Source organism: Mandrillus leucophaeus, unplaced genomic scaffold, assembly GCF_000951045.1.
Source record: "Mandrillus leucophaeus isolate KB7577 unplaced genomic scaffold, Mleu.le_1.0 Scaffold128, whole genome shotgun sequence".
NCBI lineage: Eukaryota > Metazoa > Chordata > Mammalia > Primates > Cercopithecidae > Mandrillus > Mandrillus leucophaeus.
In genome coordinates, this window is record NW_012101209.1 from 2217386 (window position 1) to 2229000 (window position 11615).

Genomic DNA, 11615 nt, shown 5'->3' on the forward strand with positions numbered 1-11615 from the left:
AAAAAAAAAAAAAAAAAAAAAACCCAAAACTGTTTAATACAAAGTACTGTCAAGTGGTGATGAGCACTATGGAAACGTGAAGCAATGTCTGAGTGCAGCGAGTGAAGCGGTGCTGTTTTATGTGATTGTCATGGGGACCCCTCAGAAGAGCAGAGAGCTGAATGCAGTGAGAACAGAACCTTACTGAGGCCTGGGCAAGGCTCTTCCAGACAGCGAAATGCCCTAAGACAGGACTGTGTTTGGCATGTCCTGGAAACAGGAGAGAAGCCAGGGCCTCTGGAATGTGGTGAAGGAGAGGGAAAAGTAGGAAATGAGGCTGGAGAGAGAAGCAGGGGCCAGAATACATAGGGCTGTGTAAGTCACATTGAGTTCTTTGGATTTTCCTGTAAGTGTGGATGGGAAGCAGTCGGAGGGTTTTGAGCAGGGGTGGTGTGATCTGACCTGCATTTTAGAATCATCCCACTGGCGGAGGTGTGGAGGAAAAAAGCAGGGGCAGACGTAGAGGCGAGGGCAGCCAGTTAGGAGGCTACAGGAGTAGCCCAGACCAGACAGGAGGGTGGCTCGGCCCTCAGAGATCTTGGTGGAGCAGATTAAAGGGTGATCAAGTTAGAGCTAACAGACTTGTTTGTTTTTTTTTCCCAGACCGGGTCTCGCTTGTTGCCCAGGCTGTAGTGCAGTGGTGCAATCACGGCTCACTGCAGCCTTGACCTCCTGGATCAAGGTATCCTCCCACCTCTCAGCCTCCCAAACACCTGGGACTACAGGTGCATGCCACCATGCCCAGCTAAGTTCTGTATTTATAGAGACATGGGTCTCACCGTGTTACCCAGGCTGGTCTTGAACTCCTGGGCTCAAGACATCTGCCTGCCCTGGCCTTCCAAAGCGTTGGAATTACAGGCGTGAGCCACTGTGCCAGGCCAGAGCCAACAGGACTTACTGAGAAACTATGAGAGAGAGAGGGGTCAAGGATGACTCCCCCTGTTCAACCAAGCAACGAGGTGAATGGTGCTGCTGCTTCCTGAGATGGGGAAGACTGTAGAGGAAACAAAGCAGGAATGACAAATCAGGAATTTAGCTTTGAATACATTAGGTTTGAGAAGTCTAGTCTATACCCAAACAGACCACACTGTGGCATCTGTGTAGCAGGATCTGCAGAATCCAGCAGGATGGGTGCCAGTGCCAAGCTGAGTAGACAGTTGGGTCTGTGAGTCTAAAGCTCAGGGAAGACCTCAGGGTCTGGGATACAAATCTGGAGATCATCAGCCTGTCCGTGAAAGCCAGGGGAATGATGAAACATACTATGAGAAAAAGAGAAGAGAGGAAAGAGAAGAGGTCCATGGAAGGAGACCTGGGAGAATCCAACCTTGGATTAGATCAGGAAGAGGAGAATCCAGCAAAAAATGCTGAGAAGTCTCTGGAAAGGAAGTCTTCCTTCCTTCCCCTGCACTGGGAGAGGTGCTATCCCAGAAATCAGTAAAGAAAAGTGTTTGATGGGGAGAGCAGGATCACCTTTGTCAACTGCTGCTGTGAGACTTGGGAAAATGAGGACTAGAAAGAGAGCAATGGAAACTTGAAAGGCCATTGGTTATCTTGACAAGAGTTTCTGTGGGGGTGGTGAGAATTGGAGCCTGATTGGATGGGTTCAAGAGAGAATGGGGAGTTCTAGCCAAGAAGGCTGAGAGGATGAGTCAAATTAAAAACGTTTTCTTTTTATGAGTCCTCTCATATTTACTGATATATTGGGTCTCCATTCTGCCACGTTACTTTATATTAATCATGTATTATATCTGCTGTGTTTCTTTCTCTATGCAATGTATTTTTTTACTTTAAAAATTGTATTTATAAAGGTTTGTAATTTTATTCCAGTGGTTATTTTATATGTACACTTTTTTTAATGCTCTTTTTTAGAATTTTTTTTTAAAACAGGGTCTTGCTCTTTGCCCAGGCTGGAGTATAATGGCGCAATCCCAGCTCACCAAAGCCTTGGCCTCCTGGGCTCAAGAAATCCTCCCACCTCAGCCTCCCGAGTAGCTGGGACTACAGGCATGTGTCACCATACCTAGCTATTTTTTTGTATTTTTTGTAGAAACGGGGTCTCCCTGTGTTGCCCAGGCTGGTCTCAGTCAGGCGATCCAGGGCACAAGCGATCCTCTCACCTCAGCCTTCCTTGGCTCTTACTCTTATTTTCTTGTTTAAGCTTTTACTATCTGGTTTGTAAATACTGTAGTATTCTTCATCTCCCATACATTGCCCACACAACAATCTAGGAACATATTCTGTTTTTTCCTTTCTCTTTCCCTTGTTGTCCCATTTGGAGTTGCACTATTTCCTTATCATCTCTTATCAGGTGAAGCTCGTTCTCTAGTGTACAGATCAGAAAACTTTTTTATTTTTTACAAGGGGCCAGATAGTAAATATGTTGTTTTGCAGGCATGCAATCTCTGCCACAGCTCTACCATTGTAGAGTATAAGCAGCCATAGACAAAATGTAAACAAATGGGTATGGCTGTCTTCCAATAAAACTTTATTTGCAAAAACAGGTGGTGGGCCAGATTTGGCCTATAGGCTAAAGCCCTATCTTAGAGTAGCAGCAGTAAGGAGACAGAAAAACTGTGCAGGAGGCGAGAGAAAACTGGCAGGAGAGCTAGGGGCATATTGACAAAAGAGGAGACCTTTAAATCTTTCAGGGGTAGAAAAAATGAAATTCTTTGATGTTACTCAATAGTTTACCTACTCGGAAGGAGGAAAGGTGTCTCTTCCATCTCAGGGTTGGCTCTGCATCCATCGTGCTGGATTCTGCAGATCCTGCTGGCCAGATGCCACAGTGTGGTCAGCTGAAAGTGATTTGCTCATCCTGAAAACAGCAGGTACAGAAAGCGCTCTTTCAGCGCCATGGCAACCAGATCCTGTTTTTCTAAAAAAGGATCAGATCAGCGAGTGCCTCCCTCCAGGCATTGATCCATTAATGTGCACTGAGCTCATTTCAGAGCCGGGCCTTGGGCTGAGTGCTTAGAATACAAAGATACATAAGGCAAAGTCCCTGTTTTTAAGGAGCTCTCAGACTGGAGGAGGAGGCAGACATGCACAGTAAACAGTGTAATCACACGCCATCAAAGGAAGGGACACACAAAGGGCTGGGGAGCGTCTCCTCCTCTTTGGGAGTGAAAAACTAACCTGGAGATCTAAGGTTGAGCTGAATTTTGGAGAATCCGTCAGAATTGGTCAAGAGGACAAACGGGGATGGGTCAAGGAAAATGGAGAAGCTTGAGGGCTGTGGCAGCTCCGCAGAATGGCAAGTATGGCCAGAGGATGGTGTCTCCGGGGTGCCGGAGATGGCCATGGAGAGGCACCGAGGCCAGGCCATGCTGCCTCTGCTGCCTCTGCTGTCACCAAGGTCAACAACAACCTGGTGCCCAAGCCAGTGGCATTTTGCAGCCTACTTTTACTCATTCCTTCTTTTGGAAAATGCTCCCTTTACAGCCTGATTTTCATGGTATCATGACCTGCTATCTCCTGATGTGTCCTCTGCACAGCCAGCTGCTCTTTCTCACTCTCTTATTTGTGCTCTCACTTCCTTAAATTTTAACCTTCTTCTCATGCTGCACTTTCTCCAGGTATATGAGAAACGTCTCCATTTTTCACTTTCATCTCTGTTGCTGTTTGTCTGTTGTCCTCAATTTCTCCTACCACAAGATGAGACCCTATATGTATCTGGGGATGTGGCCTCAAGAACACCAGTGTGGCAATCCCAGTGAAAAGCTTTTTCCCAGTACTCATCTTTCCATCCTGGGGAAGGCATGGGATTGCTGCTGGTTGGTTTTGTGCCTATCCTGGGACCCATCACTATTATCAGAGTGATGGGCCAATCCTATATATGGTGAGGGAAATGAGGTTCCATGATTGGCCCCGTCAGTCACAGGAGTGGAAAGGCAGTTTCCTAAGACAGATGTATCAGGCAGGAGACAGGAGCTATACAATGTCAACAGGGAAAGTGTAATATAAATAATCATGAACTAATAATAGCGGGTTAGCCACTAAGGGATAAAAAGAAGTCTAAAGGTTACTGAAACAGGTGAATGGATAAACAAAATGAAATGTGATTCTGCCATAAAATGGAATGAAATTCTGATAAATGCTCCACATGGATAAACCTTGAAGACATTATGTACGAAATGAAATAAGCCAGACTCAAAAGGGCAAATATTATATGGTGCCATTTATGCAATGTACCACGAATAGTCGATTCATAGAGACAGAAAGTAGAATGGAGGTTTTCAGGAGCTGGAGGAAGGGGAGAATGGGAAGTTATTGTTTAATGGGTGATAAGGTTTGGCTCTGGGTCCCCACCCAAATCTCATCTCAAATTGTAATCCCATGTCAAGGGAGGGACCTGATGGGAGATGATTGGATCATAGAGGTGATTCTCATGATAGTGAGTGAGTTCTCATGAGATTTGATGGTTTAAAAGTGTGTGGCTCTCTTCTCTCTTTTTCTCCCTCTCCTGCCACTTTGTGAAGAGAAGATCTGCCTTACTTCCCCTTTGCCTTCCACCATGAACGTGTTTCCCGAGGCCTCCTGTGGCACGCAGAACTGTGAATCAATCAAACCTCTTTTCTTCATCAGTTACCCAGTCTCAGGTAGTATCTTCGTAGCAGTGTGAGAACAGACTATTACAATGGGTATAGAGTTTCACCTTGGAATGATAGAAAAGTTTTGGAAATAGATAGTGGCAATGGCTGCAAAACATTGTGACTGTATCTAACGTCCATGAATTGTACACTTAAAAATGGTTAAAATGATAAATGTTATGTATGTTTTACCACAGTAAAAAAAATACAAGCCAGCCTGGCCAACATGGCAAAACCCTGTCTCTACTAAAAATACAAAAATGAGCCAGGTGTGGTGGCACACGCCTGTGATCCCAGCTACTCTGGAGGCTGAGGCAGGAGAATCACTTGAACCCGAGAGGTAGAGGTTGCAGTGACCTGAGATCACGCCACTGCATTCCAGCCTGGGCGATAGAGTGAGATTCTGTCTCAAAAACAATAAATAAACAAAAACCAGGAATCGTGGATATAGGTGGCAGGCATTAGCTCTAGGGCTGAAGCAGAGAACCCAAGGAAGGAACCAACTTGGAAAAGGGTCTCCCCAGGGATGAGACTCAGACACCGTTGGAGATGGTGTGGCTAGAGTCCGCAGGATGGCAAAGAAGTTTGTTGTAGTGCTTCAGGCCAGGCTGGCATGCAAGAAACCCGTGCACCGGTGGGGGCAGCGGGGTGGGGGCTGACAACACTCACTGAGAAGCTGCTGTCTGAGGCGCAGGCACTCACTAGGACTTCACCCGTGGTATGTTACTGAAACTCAGGGGAGCCAGCTGCTGGTGCGTTTATGAGACACACTGGGCCACCATCTGGGGCTTCAGCAGTGTTTGGTGAAAACCTGCCTGTGGGGTTGCTGCTAAATTTGCTGGAGAGCTGACTGAGGTGCTAGCAGAACTCCTCAGGAAACTCACCAGGGGTGAGCATCTCTGGGTGCCCCACGCACCAGTCAAGAGCGGGAGCAAGAGGAAAGGAAGGGAGCCTCTTCTTCCTGCAGTGTCCCTCCAGAGCCCTCCATTGACAGCACTTAGTATCGTGCTAGCAGGCAAAGACATGTTTACAGGATTCAGCTCCAGTATCACAAAGGAGGATAACGAAGAGTGGATTTGGAATTCAGAGGCACTAAAGTGATAACTGTCACCACCCACCTCTTTGGCTACCGAGTTTCCATATGCACCCTCCTACACATATCTGAACTTCTATACAACAATGAACAAAATATAGCTATCCTTCTTACCAGTAAAGATATTCCTACCCTTTCTCCCAAATGAGAAGATACTCAGTGCCAACAACAATTGTATCTATCTCTGGCTATATTCATTACTCGAATTTGATCACAGTCCCTCTAAATATTCTGTTACCAAAAGACCAAATTGTAAAATTAACCTCCAACAACTTATATATAAACTAATGAAGAAGGAGAGAGAGAGAAAATGGATGGCATTTCCCCATCACCCATCTATCAGCGGTAAAGAACTCTGGAGAAGCGCTCTTGAGGAAATATCTTTGGGAAGAATCCCTGATTGGCCCTACTTGGGTCATGTGTGTTGGAGTCTATGAAAGTCTGGAATTTTGCCCATCTTACAAGCTAGTAAGCCTGTTACAGTTTCATGGATGCTGGCAGATGACATGAGACTGGATCAGAGACAAAGGACTACACTACTCATGGCAGAACAAGTTGCAAGAGGTTTGTGTTAGTTAGCATTGGTTTTCCATGTCCCCAAGTTCCACTGGGGTGATGTGGAGGGGCCCAGGTGGTTATTGTACACGCAGTGTGTTTGTACTGCAACTAAGGAACACCGAGCTTGGGAACATACAATTTAACAGTAAGTGATGAGCAAGCCTGCCTCTTTGTCTGGGGCAGGGGGATATTGCTTTGTCAAGGCTGTCTACTGCAAACACAACCCAGAGAAATGTCTCAAGCAAGGAACAGTCAGGACCTTGCATTCTTGTCATCCCCAGCAAGAGCATGCAGAGACAATCAGAGCCCGTGGCAAATTGCCTGTCACAAAAATCCACCACAAGGCCTGACAGATCCTTGGCCAAATTCACATTATCCAATGAGTATGCTACCTCATCAGCTGCTCTGATTAGTCTGACCAACAGAGGGACCAAATCCATTTAATTTGATTCCTATCACATTTAAAATTAAGGCTGCTATTGACAGGACTTCAAGTCATGCAGTGAGGCAAGTCTGCCATATTGATCTCACCCATGTCCGCAGGGTCTCGGGCTCAGCCGACTGTTTAGAAGTTCTGGGGGCAAGGGAGACCAGTCATTCTTATTTCAGATAGCTAGGAAAAAATCTCATATCAGTCTAGGATTCATTATGACCCACTCATGGGAGTTTAGATGCACTGATATCAATGCCAGTGACTACAGGAGGCAATGCAGGCAGCAAAGACCCTCATCCCTGATGGAAGGACATTTATGGCCCATTCTCACTTACAAAGAGACGATCCGAAGGGGAGTAGGTCACTCTAGTTTAGGATTTGTTGTTAAATTTGATTTGAATCATCATTGCATTGGTTTGGTTAGGTAAATATACACACACACATATTATATATATTTTATATGCACATACAAGATAATAGATAGATAGATATCATATTGGTTCTGTTTTGTTTTTTTGTTTTTTTTTTTTGGAGAACCCTGACTAGCCCTAGTTGCCTTTCTTTTCTTTTTCCAGTTTTCTTCTGAGCTCATGTTCCCCCTCCTGATACCTTACCATCCTTTCCCTGAGCTCACTTTATCCTTTTCCTTCTTAGAGGCAACCATTTCATTAAGTTTTTAAGTGCCTGGCAATTGCTTGGTTACGACTGGTGTCTGCTCCGTGACAGCCTCTTCCTGGTGAGTATTCCACATCTGCCACTGGTTTTTCCTATCCGTTTCCTACATTTGCAGAGATCCTGTATGTCTTCCTTTTTGATGAGTCATCTTTGAACAAGTGGAGTTTTTCCTGGACCAGCTCTTTGCTGGTATCATGTGGGAGGAGTTGGGGCTGTGTTCCAAGTCAGCTGGAATTTTCCTTATAACCCAGGATTTTAGATGTGAGCTTGATCAGCCTTTACTTCTCTGCTTAAGCAGGTCTGGGCATGTTTGGCAACCTGGCCTGCATGATGGAGATTTGCATAATTTGGTGTTCATCTGTTTATTCAGTTTTTGCCTGAATGATGAACGAGGAAGTTTACGTCCTGCTCCCTGGGGACAGGCAGAGGCAGTGTGTGCACTTCCATCTGACAAGGACCAGATCTGAACAGTCTGGAGAGAGGAGCTGTGGTGACAGCAGAAAGATCTCGGCTTCAGGGGTCAGGTGTCCAGGTGAGACGCCACAGCGCGGCAGAGAGAACAGAGGCTTCTCTGCATGCCTGCCAAGGAATTGGCACCATGTCAACTGAAATCTTAGGTTACAGGAACAGAAACCAGCCCCGACTGACATGTGCAAGCCTGGAGCTTTCCTTTCTCCTTGCACTTCCCACATGTTCCCCACATAACCAGAAACCACAGAGCCACCCCCTGCCATCCAACGACTCCCTCCTGAGCTAGAAGCTTGTAAGACCCAGCTAGGAGTCTGAATGGTTGGCCATCTAAAGCAAAGAATAATCTAGTTTGTAACATGGGATCAAAGGAAGAACTGAATATCCAGATTCTGTGTAAAAGAGGCCACTTTGGAGATTTCTATGCTTCTCAGGGGCTGTCCCTCAGTATAACTCAGCTGTAATTTGGATTCCTATACAGATCCAACTTCCCTGGAAAGAGAAAGTCTCATGTTTGTTAATAGCATGAGGAAAGAATTAAAATATATCAGCTGCTGTGGGCTAATGTCATTTATTTTGACTCTTCTTTTGTAGAAGAAATGCTGATGCAGTGTCATGCTTGTCTCTGCCCTCCTTAGAGAACGCCTGAACAGTTCCATTGACTCAAAGTGAAGATCAAAAGAACCAAATGACAGCAATAGCTAAGTGTAATCATCAGTAACCCTGTGTTCTATCCACGGGTAAAAAACAATCATCCTCTTCATTATGGGTTTTAATTTAAAATATAATACATTTTTAGAAAGTGTCTATTTCCTTTTAGAATCTCTTTATATAATCTAGGGTATTCTGACTCTTAGATCTTCATTTAACTACTGAAAAGATTTGATCTCAAATCAATGATCTAACCACCCCTGCCCACCTCCCTCCCCATACACCCCCCAGCATGACTTCTGGGAACTCAGGTAAAATGCTTTCTGGAAACCTGCCTGTATTAGTCTGTTGTCACACTGCTAATAAACACATACCCGAAACTGAGTAATTTATAAAGGAAAGAGGTTTCCTTTATAGTTCCACATGGCTTGGGAGGTCTCACAATCATGGTGGAAGGCGAATGAGAAGCAAAGTCACATCTTACATGGCAGCAGGGAAGAGAGAGTTTGTGTAGGGGAACACCCCTTTAAAAAACCATCAGATCTTGTGACACTCATTCACTATCACGAGATCAGCACGGGAAAGACCTACCCCCATGATTCAATTACCTCCCACGACGTGGGATTTATAGGAGCTACAATTCACAATGAGATTTGGGTGGGGACACAGGCAAACCATATCACCGCCTAAAACCAACTCAATAGTTGGAGGAATTTGGGGAGAATCTGGAGAGGATTTAATTAATTTGGCAAAAGGATTAGCAATTGGATCTAAGTGAGAAAAGAGAATTCCTGGAGGAAGAAAAGATGTTTAGTTACACTGAGAAATTAAAACCTGAAGCAATTGCCTTTGAGATTTTTTTCAGGAAATGAGTATTGACTGCCTACTGTGTGCCAAATTATGTGTTTCATGTTAAAGACTCCAAAGTAGATAAGACATAGGCCCAGCCGTGGGGAGCTCATTGAGCCATAGAGAAAGTTTGAATGTTTCAGAGGAATCATCAAGAACAGGGGATCAGCAATCTATTATATTTCAATTGCCTCTTTTCATGATTGTAAAAGCAATGCATGCCTGCTGAAGAGAATTTGGAAAAACAAGAAATTAAAAATCGTCTCTGATCCTGCCACCAGAAATAACCACTGTTAGCAATCGTATCACTTCTGTAGGTCTATATGGTTATCATAATCAGCTCTAGCATTGATTACATGCATCTCATGTACCAGAGATTATGCTAGACTCTCATTTAATCTGCACATCAGCCGTATGAGGTAGGGACCATCATTTTCCTCATTTTACAGATGAGGAAACAGAGGCTTAGAGGGGTTACTCTGCCCAAAGTTTCATAGCTAGTGAGTGGCAGAGACTGGACTCACTCAGGCTCTGTCTTATTCCCAAGCTCTCAACCAACCCAGTGGTGAGAAGAGCCAGCAGCAAAGCCTGTCATCTTTGTAATTTTTTTTTTTAACCTCAAATCGGGGAGGAAAGCCTTTGTCATTAGAGGGGCAAGGCAGTTCTGAAGACAGCCCAATGGCCATGTCTCCGATTTGATTTTCAGGGGCCTGTCTGATACCTACGGAGAGGCAAGGGCTTAACAAGCTGTACCCTCAAAACAAAACAAAGCAAAACACAACTTTAGTCTCTTTAGGGACTCTCTGATAGTAATGCAGAGGAAGAAAGGCTTTCTTTGTCTCACTGGGAGGAGGGTTCCCTACGGAAATTGAAGGCAGTGCCTGTTGACATAGCGCTGCCACCTGGTGGAAATCATGGTGTAGGACATCATGTCCAGCACCACCAGCGCTGAGAGACACTCCCTGGGAAGAGAAATGTTTGGAGAGAAATTTGCAAGAAGTTGGAAGTCTTGCAGTAGCTGGTAGGAACAAGAATTATCACTGCTACTGTGACCCCCTAAGGCTCCCCACATCCTCTTAAGGCTTGGAGAAACTCACATTATGTATATTTTCCTGTACTATTGAAAAATGTTTTCCTTTATGCTTTGTTGTAATGAAATTACCTCTGATGGTCACATACCTTAAATATTTAGTATGTATATGAATACTAAATGTCCATTTTAGGAGTTAGTTTACCTGCATCTAAAATCAGGAATATGTCACAGAGTAACTGAGCAAAAAGTGCTGTAAGGTTTGTACATTTTGCCCTTTGCCTGGGATGAGAGGACCTCAATCATCTTGGTATTAATGACAGGAAAAGTGCCCTCCTATCCATGGGTATTGGCTACTCGACTCAATTCTCCTTATTTCCTTTTCTAGCATAACTCCAAGGATTGTGATTGTTGTTTTACATCTGTGTTAATGAGATAAATAGGTTTAAAATAAAAAGACGTGTACCAGGCAGATGGAAAGATGAATCATGAAGTTTTTGCCATCTGGATCTTCTGTCAAAGACAGATGAAAAATTCTGCCCAGGGTGTATGCTGAAGAACACAGATACTTAATCTGGAGTTCAAGTATCGGCTTCAAGGAGTCTATACACCCCCTGAAATTTTGGGCCGGATGGAATGTGTCTGGAAGTGTGTTCATTTTTCTGGGAGGAAAGTCCAGAGTTTTCATCAGCTTCTGAAAATAGTACATGCCCAAAGAGAAGGTTCAAAATCATTGCCTGGGGCCTTTCAGAGGGTCCTTCTAATCATGAGGTTCTCTAATGTTAATCAACATCACGTGCACTATTATTATTAAAAGTAATTGGGTCAAGCGTGGTAGCTCATGCCTATAATCCCAGTACTTTGGAAAGCTGAGGCAGGTGGGTTGGTTGAGTCCAGGAATTCCAGACCAACCTGGCCAACATGGTGAAACCCCATCTCTACAAAAAAAAAAAATACATAAAAATTAGCTGGGTGTGGTGGCACACGTCTATAGTCCCAGCTACTCAGGAGGCTGAGGTGGGAGTATCTCCTGAGCCCAGAAAGTGGAGGCTGCAGTGAGTTGAGATCATGCCCCTGGCACTCCAGCCTGGGCAACAGAGTGGGACCCTGTCTCAAGAATGATAATAGTAATCATCATCATCATCATCATGTTGCAAGCTGATTTGAAGTAACTCATTTTTAAATAAGCACTTGGATTTACATAGGCTTGACTGAGGAATTACACCAGTG

General features: G+C 44.6%; 1 long non-coding RNA gene across 1 annotated transcript in view; it reads left to right on the plus strand.

Annotated features, from left to right (window-relative positions):
• The window catches only part of LOC105533696, a 12614-nt gene extending 2889 nt beyond the window's left edge, over positions 1-9725 (plus strand). Inside the window, exon 2 of the long non-coding RNA XR_001005152.1 lies at positions 8450-9725. This is a non-coding gene — a long non-coding RNA (uncharacterized LOC105533696). The remainder of the gene's footprint in view (positions 1-8449) is intronic.
• The last annotated feature ends 1890 nt before the right edge of the window (positions 9726-11615 follow it).